Source organism: Bos javanicus, chromosome 6 (genome assembly GCF_032452875.1).
Source record: "Bos javanicus breed banteng chromosome 6, ARS-OSU_banteng_1.0, whole genome shotgun sequence".
In the NCBI taxonomy this organism is placed as follows: Eukaryota; Metazoa; Chordata; class Mammalia; order Artiodactyla; family Bovidae; genus Bos; species Bos javanicus.
Genome location: NC_083873.1, coordinates 44,562,843 through 44,581,006, shown reverse-complemented (window position 1 = coordinate 44,581,006; position 18,164 = coordinate 44,562,843). Strand labels below are relative to the sequence as shown.

Sequence of the window (18,164 nt, the reverse complement as noted above, 5' to 3'; positions counted from 1 at the left end):
AATACCTTTCAAGACCAGACATGAATCTTGCAAGTAAACAAGCTTTACTCTGCCCTGTTGTGTGGGTTTTAACCTTTGATAATACCCAAAGGGCAGGTGGAAATGCTGAAGTAACGCACTGTAAAGCTTCTGTGCTGGGTGGGGGAAACTCTAGCCGTGAAAAATAAACAAAGGAAAAAGCATGAAAGCTACCATGAGTCTTTTCTTCCAAAAAGAGGCATGCAGACATACGTTCTGTGTTTGGTAGGCCCCTTCTCCGTTCTCTTAATCCCCGCTTCCCACCCATCTCTGCTCTTCCCTCTCTCCTTCCTCCTTTCCTCCGTCTCCTCCTTCCCTTTCATCTCCTTCATCCCTCTTCTCTTCCTACTCTCTCTTATCTCTCTCTCTGTGTGAATGAGACTGAGTTTCATACTAGGTGGGGCAAGGGAGGCAATGACTTGACATTTATGCAACACCTGCTACGTGCCGGTCACTGTGCTGGCAACACCTACACGTGTTATTTCATTGAATCGTCCTCACAGCCACAGGGCAGCCATTCTCCCCACCGTGTGACCCTCAGCAGTCAACTTGTCTGAGACCACACAGCTAATCAGATCTCTGTCGGACTTCACCAGATACACTACTTAGATATTTTGAATTTCATTCAAACTGAGAAATGTTTCTCGTAAATGCACACGCTATGCTCTTTCATCCATCATATCATTTCCTGTGGAAGTAAAAGATGTAGACAGAGAGGCAACAATGAGACCACTGATTATAACATTGCTTTGGGTGGAAAAAAATTATCCAATAGTTGGGGTTGGTCAACTAAATTATGGGATACCTGTGTATAAGAAGGCTCATAGATATTGTGATTTTTCATTTATTGCCCTAGAAACATGATGTTGCTGATTTATTATTACGAGGAAGGGACTCTTTGTGGCACCTTGGAGGCATTCCGCTGCCTCAGAATAAAGCTGAACATCTCTTCCCTGGCCACTGGCTGCTGGAAGCTCATTGAAGTGGACAATGAACAAAAACTTCATATCTTCTATAAGAAGCATATGGCCACAGAAGTTGCTGCTGATCCTCTGGGTGAAGAATGGAAGGGTTATGTGTGTCTGAATTAGCAGCAGTAACAACAAACAGGGCTTCCCCAGGAATCAGGGTGTCTTGACCCATGGCCAAGTCCACTTGCTGCTGAGTAAGGGGCATTCCTATAACAGACCAAGGAGGACAGGAGAAAGAAAGACCTAATCTGTTCGGGGTTGCATTATGGATGCCAATCTGAGTGTTGACAATTTGGTCATCCCCCAAAAAGGGGATAAGGATATTCCTGGACTCACTAATACTATTATGCCTCATCACCTGGGGTCCAAAAGAGCTTCCAGAATCCGTAAACCTTTAGGTCTCTCTAAAAAAGATGGCATCCACCCAGATGTTGTAAGAAAGCCCCTAAACAAAGAAGGTAAGAAACCCAGGACCAGAGCGTCCAAGATTCAGTGTCTTGTTACTGCAGGTGTTCTGGACATATTGTGCTGAAGAAACAGCATACTGAGAAAAATAAGGAAAAGGCTGCAGAAACATGCTAAACTTTTGGCCAAGAGAATAAAGAGGCAAAAGAAAAATGCCAGGAGTAAATCGCCAAGAGACGAAGGCTGTCCTCTCTAAGAGCTTTTATTTCTAAGTCTCAGTTTAGTTCAATTCAGTTGCTCAGTCTTGTCCGACTCTTTGCGACCCCATGAACTGCAGCACTCCAGGCCTCCCTGTCCATCACCAGCTCCCGGAGTTCACTCAGACTCATGTCCATTGAGTTGGTGATGCCATCCAGCCATCTCATCCTCTGTCGTCCCCTTCTCCTCCTGCCCCCAGTCCCTCCCAGCATCAGACTCTTTTCCAATGAGTCAACTCTTCGCATGAGGTGGCCAAAGTACTGGAGTTTCAGCTTTAGCATCAGTCCTTATAAACAAGATCAGACCTCAAAAAAAAAAAAAAAAAGAGAGAGAGAGAAGGGTAAAGATAGGTTTCAAACAATATGTAAAATACTATCTGGGGCACTTACCTGGAGATCCAGTAGTTAAGACTCTGCCCTTCCAATGCAGATCCCTAGTTGGGGAACAAAGATCCTGCATGCTGTGCTACAGCAAAAAGAAAGAAAGAAAACAAAAAACAAACAAAAATTTTTAAATAAAATATTATTTGGGGAAAATATATATAAGTAAACATTTGCAATAAAAATTCAAAAAGAATGTAAACAAAGTAACACTTTATCTTTGAATAGAAGAATTTTAGGTAATTTTTATCTTATTTTGCTTCTGTGTAGTCTTACATGCTTTTTTTTATGATCAGCCTACATCTCTTGAGCAATTAGTTTGTTCTAGTTTTTTCTTCTTAAGAGTAATTTTTAGAATGATTAGAAAGCTGCTTTCTAAAGCATTTTGCTGGAGGGCCCAGAATTTGGAAATGTCTCTATTCTTTTGTTGCTACTACTAAAAGGAGAAATAAAAATCCTAGCCAAATCCTGACATTTGGCCAATATAGTTTCTTTTTTTAATTACATTGTCAGCCGCTGATTAAAATGTAAGCGCCTGAAAACAGAAAACATGTCCTTTTTTCCTCTTTAATCCATGTCCCTTTGTGATGTTCAGTGACTATTCATGGTTCTTTGATTTATTCCCGTTACTTCTTTGGTTTTAGGTTGGGTTTTTTTTTTTTTTTTTCTATTTTATACCAGAAGCTTATTCATTTGGACTCTTTTAAAATCTAGTTTTTGAAAAATGAAAATGAAGACAAGATTGAAACTTACTTTTTTTCTTTGAATAAAATTCAAGATTGTTGATTGAAGTATCCACATAAGCAAATGAGGCAGGAGGGGTATATTTAACCTACATGGGAAAACACTTCTGAACTCTTTACAGCATCCTTTGTGCCCAGTTAATGAATGGACTGATTATAAATGATTATAACTCATTGAGTCGATTTGGCAGAATTTTCTCCTGGCAGCACTGCATCTCCTATTAGTTTGTGTTACTTGTCAGTATTGAAAATGACACATCTACCTTCCTGACAAATGGCACAGATATTCACTAACTCAGAACCTGTTTAGTAACCTGAGTGGGTCTTCATATTCTAATTTTTCAGATTTTACTGCATTATGGAACTGAGCAGATCCCTCTTTAAAATAAAACTGTGCTTTTAAAAATGGAAAAGTTTTCCTTCTTGAAAAAATACAGCTGTAGCATCCAGGGTATATAGGGAAGTGTTCATTACACTCATGGAATTAAAAAATAAGGTAAACTGGGACTTCCTTCGTGGTCCAGTGGTTAAGATTACAATCTTCCAATGCAGGAGGCTCTGGTCTGTGGTCCAGGCACTAAGCTCCCTGGTTGAGGAACTAAAATCTCGCATCCCACATCCTCGTCCCAACCCAGGGATGAAACCCACGTCTCTTGAGTCTCCTGCATTGGCAGGTGGATTTTTTACCACTAGTGCCATGAGGGAAGCCCAGATACCTTTTATTCTGGTTCCTATTGCTATGAAACCAGTCCTCCCATACTTAGTGTCTTAAAGCAACAACAATCATTGTTACCTCTCCAGACTGGGGAGGCTGGGCTGGGTGAGGTGGTTCTTGGGTCTGTGTTGGCTGCAGTGGTGGCCAGGCCTGCAATCAGCCTCCTTTCTTCAGTATTGGCAGCTGATGTGACTGTCAGCTGGGACCTGTCCTGGAGGAAACAGTAACACCTCTCACTTCTCAAAAGCTGGCCTGGAAAGCTGCATCAATCATCACATTCCCTCCGTTACTCAAGAGGAGAAAGAACAGACAGCCCCTCCAATCAGAAGGATAGTCCGCCTCACATTTGGAAGGCATGGGATGGGCCAGCTTGGGAATTACCATCTGCTGCACCTTCTCAGGACAGACCAAGGGTCCACCGTCACGTCCCTACCCTCCTGGTCACTGGCTCTGACTACAGGTGGAAGCACCAGCTGGGAATTGATCGTGTTAAAGAATAACTAATTGCATAACTTCCACAGTGCTTTTTTTCTACCAAAGCACAAATTCTAAATCTATATTGTGCCATGGATCCCTTCGGCAATGGGGTGAAATCTTTGGATTCCTCAGAGTAATGTCTCCAAAGTGCATAAAATGAAAACATAGGATGTCAAAGGAAATCAGTTATATGGAAACACAGTTACCAAAATAGTTAAATAACAATTTAGTAATAGCTAGCAGCAGGTCTAGTACTGTAGTGTCAAAATTCTGGTGAATCTTAATGATATTTTGAGATATCTGTAACAATTATATATGTGTGATATGGAAATATCTATGAGTTCTGTTAATGACACTTTCACAAGCTCTGCTGAAACTTTTGTGGTTGGTTACCTACATTCATAATTAAAGGAAATGCTAAATCTGCATTAAAGGCTAGTGACAATAAGGATATGATCTTCTTTCTCATCCAGCTTTGCCAGTCCCTGACTCTGCCCTGCTGAAAAGCCACAGGAGAGAGGCTACAGCAGGGCACGAGGAAGAGCTATGAGTACAGACTTGGCTCAGGGTGGGCAGAGGGTGAGAAAGCAGGGGCTGAACTGCTCAGGGAGAGAAAGGAACAGGAATTTGGGTAGAGAAGAAAAAGTTTCTGGAAGGACAGAAAGCGAGAGAGGATGCTCAAAGGCAGAGGCCTGAGGAAAAAATTCCCCTAGTGAGGAAATTTTCTCTGGCTAGGATGACCAAGGACATGTTTGCCCTTCCCCACCCGACAAATTGGAACTCCCTCCCCTGGATAGCAGTGATGCAAAATGGAATTCCATGCTGGAATGATTGCATCTGAGGATGGAGAGGGCTGTCTGGACTAAGCCATTTTATATCAGGGACTTGGGCATCGGGATTCTGGCAGTCACAGAAAGCAAATCCCCCAGGGATACTCTACTTGATCTTGCCTGCCCAGCCAGCCCCAGCCAAAGACATGAAATGACTTACTGTGGCCACATTGAGCTACCTCCTTTCCCTGCCAGGCTAGGCTTTCTTCCAACACATCCAAGCAGGTTGTTGCCACGACATCTTCCTGGAGGTACTGGTCCGGTCCCTTCTGCGTGGGCCGAGGGAACTAATTAACTACACTGCTCTCCACTCTCTCCAATTCTCAATCAAATGAGAGAGCCAGGAATGAGGAGATGGATATCAAAACATCTGCTTTGTTGCTACTAAAATCTGGATTGCAGGGTAGGACTTAAATGTGGGATTCCTCCTTCTGCTGACTCTACTCCTGCACACCCCATTTTAAAGCTGGGTATGGGCAGGGGGAGGGTGAGTCTATAGAACAGATGTCTGGTGAAGGATGGCTGCCTGGCATTGGTCTAGGGCAGGATGGTGAAGGGTGAGGAGGGCAGAGAGAGCTGCAAACACACACGTGTGTGTGTTAGTCACTCAGCTGTGCCTGACCCTTTGTGATCCCATGGACTATAGCCTGCCAAACGCTGTCCATGGGATTCTGCAGACAAGAATACTAGAGTGGGTTGACATTCCCTTCTCCAGGGGTTCTTCCCAACCCTGGGATCGAACACAGGTCTCCTGCATTGCAGGCAGATTCTTTTCCAGCTGAGCCACTAGGGAAGCCCTGCATACCATTGGTCCATGCTTTTTGGTGGAGTGGAACTAACCCAATGAGAAAACTAGAGGCACACACATACACACCTCTAGTTTCCTCATTGAGTTTGTTCCTCCCCATCAAAAAACATGGACCAATGACTATCACTCACGAGCCAGGTAAATCACTCCACCTCCAAGGGGAAGATTGAGGGGTGTGGCAAGAGACCAGGAGCACTCAGAGATAACTCTAAGTGGAATCTGAGAGCTGGAGAAGTAGCCCCCTCAGTACCCACATCCCAAACTGTCCTCTCCAAGTATAAATAATAATTTTATTTTATTTTATTATCATTGTTGTTATTTTTTATTATTATAAAAAGAGTAGGTCAAGAGGACTCCCTACCTTGTGACAGGGTCTAGATGAAAAATTTTAATACATAATCTCATATAATCCTCACAACAACCTTCTATCAGAGGTGGTCAACTCATCTGAAATTGTCAACTTGGGGCTTACAAAAGTGGTAATTTTGGGTGCTTTGACCTCAGGGCTCCTCCATTTGATAGGTGACATCACTGAGATTTATTTACAGAAGTAAAGTGATTTGCCAAGCTTGCAAGTGAACCATCGGGAAATTGCATTCCAGCCTGACTCAGGAGCCCATGGCTTTAACCTCTGCAGTAAGACAGAGGTGAGCCATCAATGTGGAGATGTTCCTGGAGGGTTCCGAGACTCATTTCATAGTACAGCAACACCCAACTTCTCTCTCTCAGGCCTGTGCCAGAGACTGAGCATAGACAGACAAATAATGTACAGGTTGTGCCTCTGGTGGTGCCTTACACAGCATAGGTGTTCAGTAATACATTTTTTAAAAATTTTTGTTTGTGCCACCTGGCATGTGAGCTCTTAGTTTCCTCACACAGGGATTAAACCCACATCCCTTGCACTGGCAGCACAGAGTTTTAACCACAGGACTGCCAGGGAAGTCCTCCATAATATATTTTTAATAGGCTAAATACTGAAGCTCACTTTCTCACACACATGTGAGAGGAAGGCCTTATCTAGCTGGGAGAAGCCTCCAGCCCTACATCATCCAGCCCTTGACTGTTTACAAAGCTCATTCACACACATCCTCAGAGCTGAGGTGCTGCTTCATTAAGCACCTGATGAAGGCTGCATCTGAAACCAATGGCTGGGCCTGCTTAAGGAGAAGATTCTCCCTGCTCAGAATAAAAGGGGCTGACGACAGAAATCAAGGTCAGAGTGGGACCAGCTTAGAGATCAGGGCGGTCAGCATGGGCCAACTTAGAGTTCAGATGCCGAGCAATCTAAGATTCTGTTTTGCATTTGTCCTGAGCAAGAATCCACCCTGGAGATCTCATCCTCATTTCAAGTCACTCCTGGGAAACAAGTCCTTCTTCAGGGACAATCCAATAGGTGATTGAGCTCCACGGGGACTCGCAGCAGCAGGACCCCAGCCCCTCACTCCCGATTCCTCAGTACTAGAGTCCGGCTGGAAGACCACCCCAGCCTGGACACGCTGCCTCCTAACCACGTTTGGAGGACATCCACTTCTGTGGCTGCTGTCACTATATGAGACCAAGTGGCAATAATCTCTTGCCCAGATTATTGACCTGTTAAAAACAAAAATCTGATTGTGTTATCCTTACTCCAGACCTTTCAAAATGGCTCCTCACTGACCCCATAATAAAGCCCAGACCGCTTCTCTTGCACCTGCCTGACTCCTCAGTTCACCTGCCTCCATCCCTCCCCTTCTCTCACACTTGGGGCTCCAGCCAACTGGACTTCTCCACAAATACCTCATTCTCAAGAGAGCCTTTCTCCAGGCTTTCGTGCACACTGTTCCTCTACCTGGAACATTTTCTTCATCTCCATTCCTCTTAGACATAATTTCCTCTGATATATTCCCTGCTTCTCCTTTGCTGCTGCTGCTAAGTCGCTTCAGTTGTGTCCAACTCTGTGTTGGACACCAGGCTCCCTGTCCCTGGGATTCTCCAGGCAAGAACACTGGAGTGGGTTGCCATTTCCTTCTCCAAAGCATGAAAGTGAAAAGTGAAAGTGAAGTCGCTCAGTCATGTCCGACCCTCAGTGACCCCATGGACTGCAGCCTTCCAGGCTCCTCCATCCATGGGATTTCCCAGGCAAGAATACTGGAGTGAGGTGCCATTGCCTTCTCCGACTTCTCCTTTGGGCTCCTCTATTACCCCACGTGTCCTTCATTCTAATACTTTTCACACTCCTTTCTCTTTTCCCATTCAGTTCTTTACCAACCTCACTAGATGTGCCTGAGTCATAGTAAGGTTTCAATAAATAGTTTTAGAATGAATAGATGAGAAAATAAACAAAAAACAAAATTAAGACTGGCTTGGGGCGGCACTCACCCCAACACCACGCGCCTCCTTCCTGTTCCCTGGCTGGCCCTCCTTCTTCCAACTGTGACACCAAGGTGTTGCCCACGGCAACTCCAGCTTTTGCTGCGGCTGCCTTCCAGCTATTTCCTTCATATAATCTTCTAAATTTTTCCTTAAACAAAAGATCAAATTAAAGATCCATGTTCCAGAGACTGGAAGGGTATTCATGTAGCCTGTTATGGATCTGAGAGAATTTTAGCTCTACTCTGAGAAAGACACTCGTTTCTGAGTCCAGTGGCACATGTATATCTGGGTGGATCCAGAAACCCACGGCAGCCTCAGTACCCACTAAGCCAGAGCATGTCAGGAGTAGATTCCCAAAAGCCCAGTCTATAGCAGTGGCTATAAATTAGAATTCACACTTCATTTTACAATTTGAATCTCACTCAGCTGCACCAGGTTTGAGTCCCATCAAAAAACATCATACAGGTGGATACGTATGTATGTATGATTGATTCACTTTGCTGTACACCTGAAACACAACATTACAAATCAACTATATTTCAAAAGAAAATTTATCATACAGCTTCTTCATTTGCTTTTAATATTCATCTCAGACATGATGAGGGCTTCCCTGGTGGCTCAGTGGTAAAGAACCCACCTGCCAGTGCAGGAGACACGAGTTCCAATTTTTGATCTGGGAAGACCCCACATATCACAAGGCAACAAAGCCCATGGGCCGCAACTACTGAGCCTGTGCCCTGGTGCCCAGGAGCCACAACCACTGAGCCAACATGCCACAACTGCTGAGGCCCTCACCCTAGAGCCCGAGTTCTGCAACAAGAGAAGCCACCGCAGTGAGAAGCCCAAGCACCACAACTAGAGGGTAACCGCCTACTTGCCACAGCTAGAGAAAGCCTGTGCAGCAACGAAGACCCAGCACAGCCAAAACTAAATTTAAAAATGATGAAAGCAAGTTTTTCCCAGACTTAAATGGACGAAGACTTCAATTTCTTGGCTGCCTCAATGACACTGAGTTGGTGAGCAGACTTTTTCAAAGACAGTTTTGCTTTAAGAACGTTGCTGTTGCTATCTCCTCAAGGACAGAGGCTAAGATCACCTGTCACCCTCCAGAGACCAGTACTGCCCACCCTACAGAGACCAGGGGACCTGAAGAAGTTGTTGTTCACACCAAAGGGTCTGGATGTTAGCATTTTCAAAGCAGAATCAATAGGCAATGGCTGAAAATATTTAGTTATGCCTTAAGGACTGCAACAGTGCTTTTAAGACCTATATTTAATATATTAACTAAATCTAGGAAATAAAAGTGCATTACATAAAAGTTCACACAAGTAGGGCTTATAAAGAATGCTTCCAACTGCCTAAAGATATCTTTGTTGAGCCAAAAGAGGGCTTCCCTGGTGGCTCAGACGGTAAAGCATCTGCCTGCAATGCGGAAGACCCAGGTTCAATCTCTGAGTCGGGAAGATCTCTGGGAGAAGGAAATGGCAACCCACTCCAGTACTCGTGCCTGGAAAATCCTGTGGACTGAAAAGCCTGGTAGTCTACAGTCCATGGGGTTGCAAAGAGTTGGACATGACTGAGTGACTTCACTCACTCACTGAGCCAAAAAAGAGCATTCCAAGGTGAAGACATCACATTAAAGACCCCAGAATAATCCTGCTGATCTCATCCATTAGCCTTGATGTCATAGAATGAGAGTCAATGTCAGTGAGACTGGATACCAACCACTAAGTGTTGAGAGAATATAATAAACTTTCAGTATATGTGTGTTCATACTTGGCCTTGTTCCACAGAGCTCAGAGAAGCTTTCAGAGACACATCAAAATAGTAAGACATAAATGAGTGCTAAAATATAAGAATCAGGGAAACTTCACATTAGAACATAAGAATCACGGAAAACTACACATTAGGAAGAGATATCAACTAGTTTGAGGGTAGGAGGCAGAGAGCATAGTCGTGAAGCTCCCAAAGTTCTGTGCATTAATGTAGGTGAGGTGCCAATTACGTCTGCATTTTCTAGCATCCAAAGAAGAAGGAAATTAACAAGTAGCTTTCAACACAGTACCACGAGTTGTCCTAGAACTGCACATCATAGGGGTAGACCTTGCTCAGGATTGCCTCCATTGCCCAGGAACCTTGAAGAAATTCCAGATACTAGAGAGGCAGAAAAGAATGGAGTTTTATTTTACCTTGGGTGAACTCATCTCAACATGAGGAAAACTTAGATCATGGCATCTGATCCCATCACTTCATGGCAAATAGATGGGGAAACAATAGAAACAGTGAGAGACTTTATTTTGGGGGGCTCCAAAATCACTGCAGATGGTGGCTGCAGCCATGAAATTAAAAGATGCTTGCTCCTTGGAAGAAAAGCTATGACCAACCTAGACAGCATGTAAAAAAGCAGAGACATTACTTTACCAACAAAGGTCTGTCTAGTCAAAGCTATGGTTTTTCCAGTAGTCATGTATGGATGTGAAAGTTGGAGTATAAAGAAAGCTGAGCACCAAAGAATTGATGCTTTTGAACTGTGGTGTTGGAGAAGACTCTTGAGAGTCCCTTGGACTGCAAGGAGATCCAACCAGTCAATCCTAACTGAAATCAGTCCTGAATGTTCATTGCAATGACTCATGCTGAAGCTGAAACTCCAATACTTTGGCCGCCTGATGCAAAGAACTGACTCATTGAAAAAGACCCTGATGCTGAGGAAGATTGGAGATGGGAGGAGAAGGGAAATACAGAGGATAAGATGGTTGGATGTCATCACCAACGCGATGGACATGAGTTTGAGCAAGCTCCGGGAGCTGGTGATGGACAGGGAAGCCTAGTGTGCTGCAGTCCATGGGGTCGCAAAGAGTCAGACACGACTGAGCAACTGAACTGAACTGAACTGAACTCTTCTCTTTTTGTACCCCTAAAGCATACTGTAAAGGTGACAGACCATTCCATCCTTGCAGTTCTGTTCTGAGCCTTAGGTGGGTTCATCCATCCAACAGACATTTCCTGATGGCTCACTCCGTACCAGACTCTGTCCTGGTGTGATGGGCACTATGATGTGCTGCCAACAGCTCCTTTAGGCATGGAGGGCTCTCCTTGGATTCTGAGAATGCTATTGCACCTAGCCCTCAGCTATCAGCTCGCTTTAGGAACCACCTGAACAGAAGGGAACCACCTCACCTGCAGTGACTCACATCTAATGACTGGCCAATGTGGACTATAAAGGCCCCCTTTATAAGGTCCCCTTATCTCAGCTTGGGACAATCTGAAGGGACACCCTGGCTTCTGAACGTTCCAAAGAGTTGTCTGGAGGCTTCCTGGAGGCATCATGGCTCATCTTCTCCCTCCATCTTTCCCTTCTACAGGTTCTTCTTTCCCTTTATGATAATCCTTCCTAATAAACCACAAACACATCGTTTCCATCCCAGAGCAAACCTGAAGGACAGAAGCGGAGAAGCTACACCTGGTTAGGAGGTACACCCCCTGCTTCCTCTCCAGGAAGTCACTGCAGAAGAGAGGAGGGAGGCAGGGTGCTCAGGAGCCAGAGTGGTCCAGCGTCCACTGATCTTCACCTCTCTCCCCCATTTCCCTCCTTGCTAGGTGTCCAGGGTGCTTGGCTCACACCCTATTCTCTCTCTCTCATTAGCAAAAATTAATCTTGGACTAAATTTTCCTACACTTTAAATGAGGGAAATGAACTAAAGGATTTGTAAGCTCTATAATTATGAGTCTTTGAACATTTAAAAACATACCATGTTCTTTTAAATCTCAACCACTTATTTCAGAGAGTGCCAATTTATGCAAATGCAAGCTAAAGGACATCACAATATACTATTTATTTTTTCAATACACTATATTTTAGTAAATACATTTGCGTCACCATCATTGAAGAGCATTCAATGAGCGCCCGCCAGATGCATAGTATAGCACTTGAAAAATCAGCAATTGTTGAGATGTTGACATATTTAAATTTGGCTCATATTACATGAGAGTGTATAACTCAAATTGGGAATTACATTCATGCTACATGGCTGCTGTTTCTTCTTTCTCTTCTGCTTTTTCTTCTTCTTACAAGCTGCCAGATGGTATGGATCAAATTATTCTAGAAGGCAGAGAGCCTGGGTTTCTGCAGATAAGCATAGCAGTCGGTGCTGATTTTTGCCTCCATTATGGCCACTCACTGGAGAAGGCGATGGCACCCCACTCCAGTACTCTTGCCTGGAAAGTTCCATGGGCGGAGGAGCCTAGTAGGCTGCAGTCCATGGGGTCACACAGAGTCGGACACGACTGAGCTACTTCACTTTCAGTTTTCACTTTCATGCATTGGAGAAGGAAATGGCAACCCACTCCAGTGTTCTTGCCTGGAGAATCCCAGGGACAGAGGAGCCTGGTGGGCTGCCGTCTCTGGGGTCGCACAGAGTCGGACACGACTGAAGCGACTTAGCAGCAGCAGCAGCAGCATGACCACTCACAGTGGTGTCATCTGCTCTCATCATCTAGCCCAGCCATCCGTGCTATGCAGGTATGAGGGTGGTTCCAGCCACATTTTCAAGTGTACTTTGAGAATTTCTGAAATACAACTTGTGATTTATCTCTTTCACTTATTTTCTTAGAGCCTTAGATGTATAAATGTTATTTTTATTTTTAAAAATGAACTGGTCTAATGGGATACAGGAAAATACAGTGACAAAAATTCCAGCTTGAAGAGTCAGACAGATGTTCTTCAAAATTTACTGAGCATTTTCTGTCTTTTTCTTCACAACAGTGTCTCCATTTCACAGAAGAAGAAACTGAAGTAACAGAGAGGAAGGGCAACTTGTCTACAGCTACCCAGCTAAAAGGAACACAAGCCAGGATTTAAACTGGGGCAGTTTGGGTTACAGAGACCATGATTTGAACTACTTCCTTCTACTGATACGGGGTCAATCGCCAACTCTGTGACTCAGTCTCCTTTCAGAAAAACCAAAAAAACAGGCATAAGAGCATGATCATCAACAAAGCTTTCGAAGTGGCAACTGGACACAACGAAGACATGTGACTCTCTGCCAGGCACATAGTGCTCCAAACGCATTTGAATTTATTACATTTTAAGGGGGTGCTGTCACAGGAAATGCATATGTTCTCTCAGTGTCTTATTATTGAATCTGACTTAGAAACCTCACTAAGCATGGGAATTATGGTGTGTGTGTGTGTCTGTGTGTCTGTGCATTTTTATGTGTGCATGTGAGCATCACACTTTCAGACGCACTACCTGTGTGCTGCCAGGCTGCATTCATTCACCTGTGATTTCAGAGCCTGGGTGTTCCAAGCTCATATCCTTCTCTAATGTACAGAATAGAGAAAAATGCTTTGGGCAGTGACTAAAGCATGGACAAGGGTTGTACTAACATTTGGCTCCATCTTTTCAGCACTGAGTTCCTACTCTTACACTTTGTTAATGAGAAGATAAAAATTGGTATAGGCTTTATGGAGAAAAAGTTGCCAATGTCCATCAAAATTTTAAATGCACATGCCTCATGGCCCAGCAGTTCCACTGGAAGAGATTGTATCAAATATATGATAGTCACTTCAGCACCATTTATAAAAACAGAAGATTAAAAACTATCCAGATGTCCATACATTATGATACAATGAAATACAAATGCTTCCAATAAAAGTATGAGATAGCTCTCTATGCTAACAAGGAACAGGATGCATAATTAAGTGAAAAAGCAAGATGAGGAATATCATTATCCATGTAAATATATATATATATTTATTTATATGTATGTATGTGTGAGAACTTTGCTGGTGGCTCAGCAGTAAGAGTCCCTTTGCAATGCAGAAGATGCAGGAGACCCAGGTTCTATCCCTGGGTTGGGAAGATCCCCTGGAGGAGGGCGTGAAAACCCACTCCAGTATTCTTGCCTGGAGAATCCCATGCACAGAAGAGCCTGACAGGCTATGTGGGTCTGCTGCTGCTGCTGCTAAGTCGCTTCAATCATGTCTGACTCTAGGCAACCCCATAGATGGCAGCCCACCAGGCTCCTCCGTCCCTGGGATTCTCCAGGCAAGAACACTGGAGTGGGTTGCCATTTCCTTCTCCAATGCATGCATGCATGCTAAGTTGCTTCAGTCGTGTCCGACTCTGTGCGACCCTATGGACAGCAGCCCACCAGGCTCCTCTGTCCCTAGGATTCTCTAGGCAAGAATACTGGAGTAGGTTGCCATTACCTTCTTCCTATGTGGGTCTATAGGGTCACAAAGAGTTGGGTGTGACTGAAGCGACTGAGCACTCACACACACACATCCATAGGTATGTCTATTTATGTATATATGTATGTATGTATACACACATATCGTCTTGGTCTATTCAGACTGCTGCAACAAACATAATCATAGGCTGGGTGGCTTATGTACAACAGGAATTTATTTCTCACAGTCCTGGGGGCTGGAAATCCTAGATCAGGGTGCCAGCATGTTCGGGTTCTGATGTGGGCCCTCTTCTCCCTTGCTGACTTCTTGTACCTTTACATTGTGGAAAGAGGCTGCGAGGGCTCCCTAGGGTCTCTTTTATAAGGGCATTAATCCCATTTGTATGGGCTCCACTCTTATGACCTAATCACCTCCCAAAGACCCCACCTCCTAATACCATCACAGAGGGGGTTTTCAACATATAAATATGAGAAGGACACAAATATTTAGTGTGTATAATGTAATATATACATGTACATATATGTGTGCATACATCATATCACATGTACATGATAAATTTAATGTGTAATATGTTTGCATATGATATGCATGTGCAATGTAATCTATAATATACATATATGCAGTGGACTTCCCAGGTGGCTCAGTGGTGAAAGAATCTGTCTGCCAGTGCAGGAGATACAGGTGATGTGGGTTGATCCCTGAATCAGGAAGACTACCCTGGAGAAAGAAATGGGAACTCACTCCAGTAATCTTGCCTGAAAAATCTCATGGACAGAGGAGCCTGGCGGGCTACAGTCCAAGGGGTTGCAAAGAGATGGACATAACTGAGCACGCAGCTTGAATGTGCACAATAGGCAATATATAATATATATGAATCTATTACATTACATGCATATATATTACATTACATACGTATATTACATATATGTTTATGTATACATATTTACAGCCATCTTAATTTGTGTTCCTCTGGAGTCATACTTTAAGAGAGGAATATAAGTATATGTCATTTTCTAGGATCCCAGGAAACTCTAACAGGAAGTAGAAAGGCAAAGAATGTCTGGGTAGGCAGAGAAGGAAAGGGAGTCAGTTAAGAGCGTCATCACTAGTTCCCACTGAAGAACAGGCGTGCAGTCCTACTGGGAGGGTCCAGAAAAGGGCAGTAATTTCACCTCACAATGATCTCACCGGTGGGGTCAGGGGTCGGGCTATTTATCTGCCAATGTTCCATCTGTCTTTGGTTGAGGGCTACTTCCAGGACAGTCACTCTAGCTTGCTAAAGCTGCTCCCAGGGCCAGAGAAAATAGTCCCTGAGGGAAAACTTAGGGGTCACAGAGAGCAACTTCTGGGGGGTCTAGGAGAGCAGGTGGAGAAGGAAATGGCAACCCACTCCAGTACTCTTTCCTGGAGAATCCCATGGATGGAGGAGCCTGGTAGGCTGCAGTCCATGAGGTCACTAAGAGTTGGGCACAACTGAGTGACTTCACTTACACTTTTCACTTTCATGTATTGGAGAAGGAAATGGCAACCCGCTCCAGTGTTCTTGCCTGGAGAATCCCAGGGACAGGGGAGCCTAGTGGGCTGCCGTCTATGGGGTCACACAGAGTTGGACATGACTGAAGCGACTTAGCAGCAGCAGCAGCAGGAGAGCAGAGTGGGGACTTTAGGAGGAGGCTGACAGAGTCTGTTCAAAGACCTCAGAGGCTGTATGGAAGGGGCTGCAAAAGGAAGCAGGCTGAGTGGTGGGGAAGAGCAGGGGGCACCCTTTTACCATGGACCCTACTGCACTCTCTGAGTTTTGTGATGTGCATGTATCTCCCTGCCTCAAGGGAAACAAGGTGGTATCTAGACAGTAAATCAAGTCCTTGCAGAAATGACTGTAAGGCCAACAAGCATTTCTCTAGAGCATGTGGGCGCTAGGGACATTCTGAGCCAGATAATTCTGTCCTGTGGGTTGCAGGGTGTTTAGCTGCATCCCTGGCCCTTACACACTAGGGGCCAGTAGCACTCCCTCTCCAAACTGGGCATCAGAAATGCCTCCAGACATTGCCAAGTGTCCCCTGGAGGCAAAATCACCCCTGTCCCCACAGAGAACCTTGGCTTTAGAAAACAGGCAAGGTTGGATTCTCTCAGGTGGCACACCCATTTTTCTGCATGAAGCTGTTGCTTGCAGAGGGATGTCAGACCACCCAGTCTGCCCCATAGAAGGAGTGGCGGGAGCTGCTATGGTTCTCCTTCCCACCTGTTTCTGTGTACCCCCCTCCTCACATCCCCCATCCCTCATCTCCTTCATGTGTTATCCACAGGACCATACAAGGCACGGGGGGTCAGGAGATCTTGCTGACAAAGACACCACATGAGCGTGTGCTGAATCGAATGTGGCCTCTGACTGAAGTAGAGCAGTTCACAGCTTCATGGAACCAGCCTGTGAAAGGGGTTCCCCTAGTAAGGGGCTAATCTGGTACCAAGTGGCCTGGAGCTCCCTCCTCTCCTGTCCTTCCTTTTCTCTGCTCCCCTCTCCACCCTGTCTGTCCTGAGGAGCACCCTGCCCCTCCCCAGTGACCACCTTCATTTTATTTACTTGTTTGTTACCTGTCTGCTCCTGCTAGACCTTAAGCTCCACAAAAATGGGGATCAGACCAGTCCTGTTCTCCTCTTGTCTCCAGCATCATGAACAGTGCTTGCTATAAAAAAGGTGTCAATTAATGCCTATTGATGAAGTGATAGAGTGACTGAATCTTCCAGAATGTTGGAGAAGGAGGAAGGAAAACCTAAATGATGATAAGGGGAGAAGAGAGTTGAGGCAGGAACCAGGGCAGGAGATGCTGGGGAAGGCCCTGGGTATAGCTTCCACCGCTCCAAACTGGAATGAAATGAGAGCTCTTCCCTGAAAAAGGAACTGGGATATCTTCCCACCGACTCCTCCCCACCTTCTGCCAGTGGCCTCCCGGAAGCTGGAGACGGACCACAATTTGCCGGGCTTAACATCATCAGAGGGTGATGACAGCTCTGAAATGAACTGATTTTAGCTGAGTTTGGATGGCTTTGGGCCCCATTTTCCAGGTCCGTGCACCATGTGTCAGTGTTGCAAACAGGCAACTGGAACAAAAGGAATCCTTGTTTCACCACAATAGGGCAGCTTCTCCTAGCACCGTGCAGCATAATTGCCATTGTTTGTATCATCACTGAGCAGTACTTACTCTCCCTCCCGCTGGGGGCTCAGCCTGTGTTCCTGCTCCTTCCATATTGGACTTGGTTTCAAAACATATTTTGGCCAATGGAATGCCAGTCATGACACTGCTAGAGGCCTTCCATGTTCAGGCCATTTGGCTTAGTTCTTAACTCTGGTGTCCCCCTCTGCAAGGCCACTGCCCTTTCCCCTGTGCCCTGGGATCCACACACTTGGAGTCAACCTGAACCTGACTCCCAACCTGGAGTCTGTCCTGCCAAACCCACAGCCTGAAGTAGACCCCACCACGGTCAACCCACAAACCTGGAAGCATGAGAATAAAGTGTGAAAGTCACTCAGTCGTGTCTGACTCTTTCTGACCCCATGGACTATACAGTCCATGGAATTCTCCAGGCCAGAATACTGCACTGGGTAGCCTTTCCCTTCTCTAGGGGATCTTCCCAACCCAGGGATCGAACCCAGGTCTCCTACATTGCAGGTGGATTCTTTACCAGCTGAGTCACAAGGGAAATTCAAGAATACTAGAGTGGGTAGCCTATCCCTTTTCCAGCAGATCTTCCTGACCCAGGAATTGAACCACGGTCTCCAGCATTGCAGGTGGATTCTTTACCAACTGAGCTATCAGGGAAGCCAGGAAGCATGAGGATAGAGGCTGAGTGTGGGGCAATTCATTAAGCAACATACCATGGTAACAGACGATTGATTCAATAGTTATTACCAATGCCTGCTCCAAAGATAGATCTGAGCTTTCATCATGGTTCTTTCTCGTCTAGCTCTATAGCCTTGGATAAGTTAACCTCTGAGTCTCAGTTTCCTCATTTATAA

General features: G+C 45.0%; 1 pseudogene; it reads left to right on the top strand.

Annotated features, from left to right (window-relative positions):
• The first annotated feature begins 783 nt into the window (after positions 1–783).
• Positions 784–17,667, top strand: LOC133250048 (small ribosomal subunit protein eS6-like; annotated as a pseudogene).
• Positions 17,668–18,164: the final 497 nt, after the last annotated feature.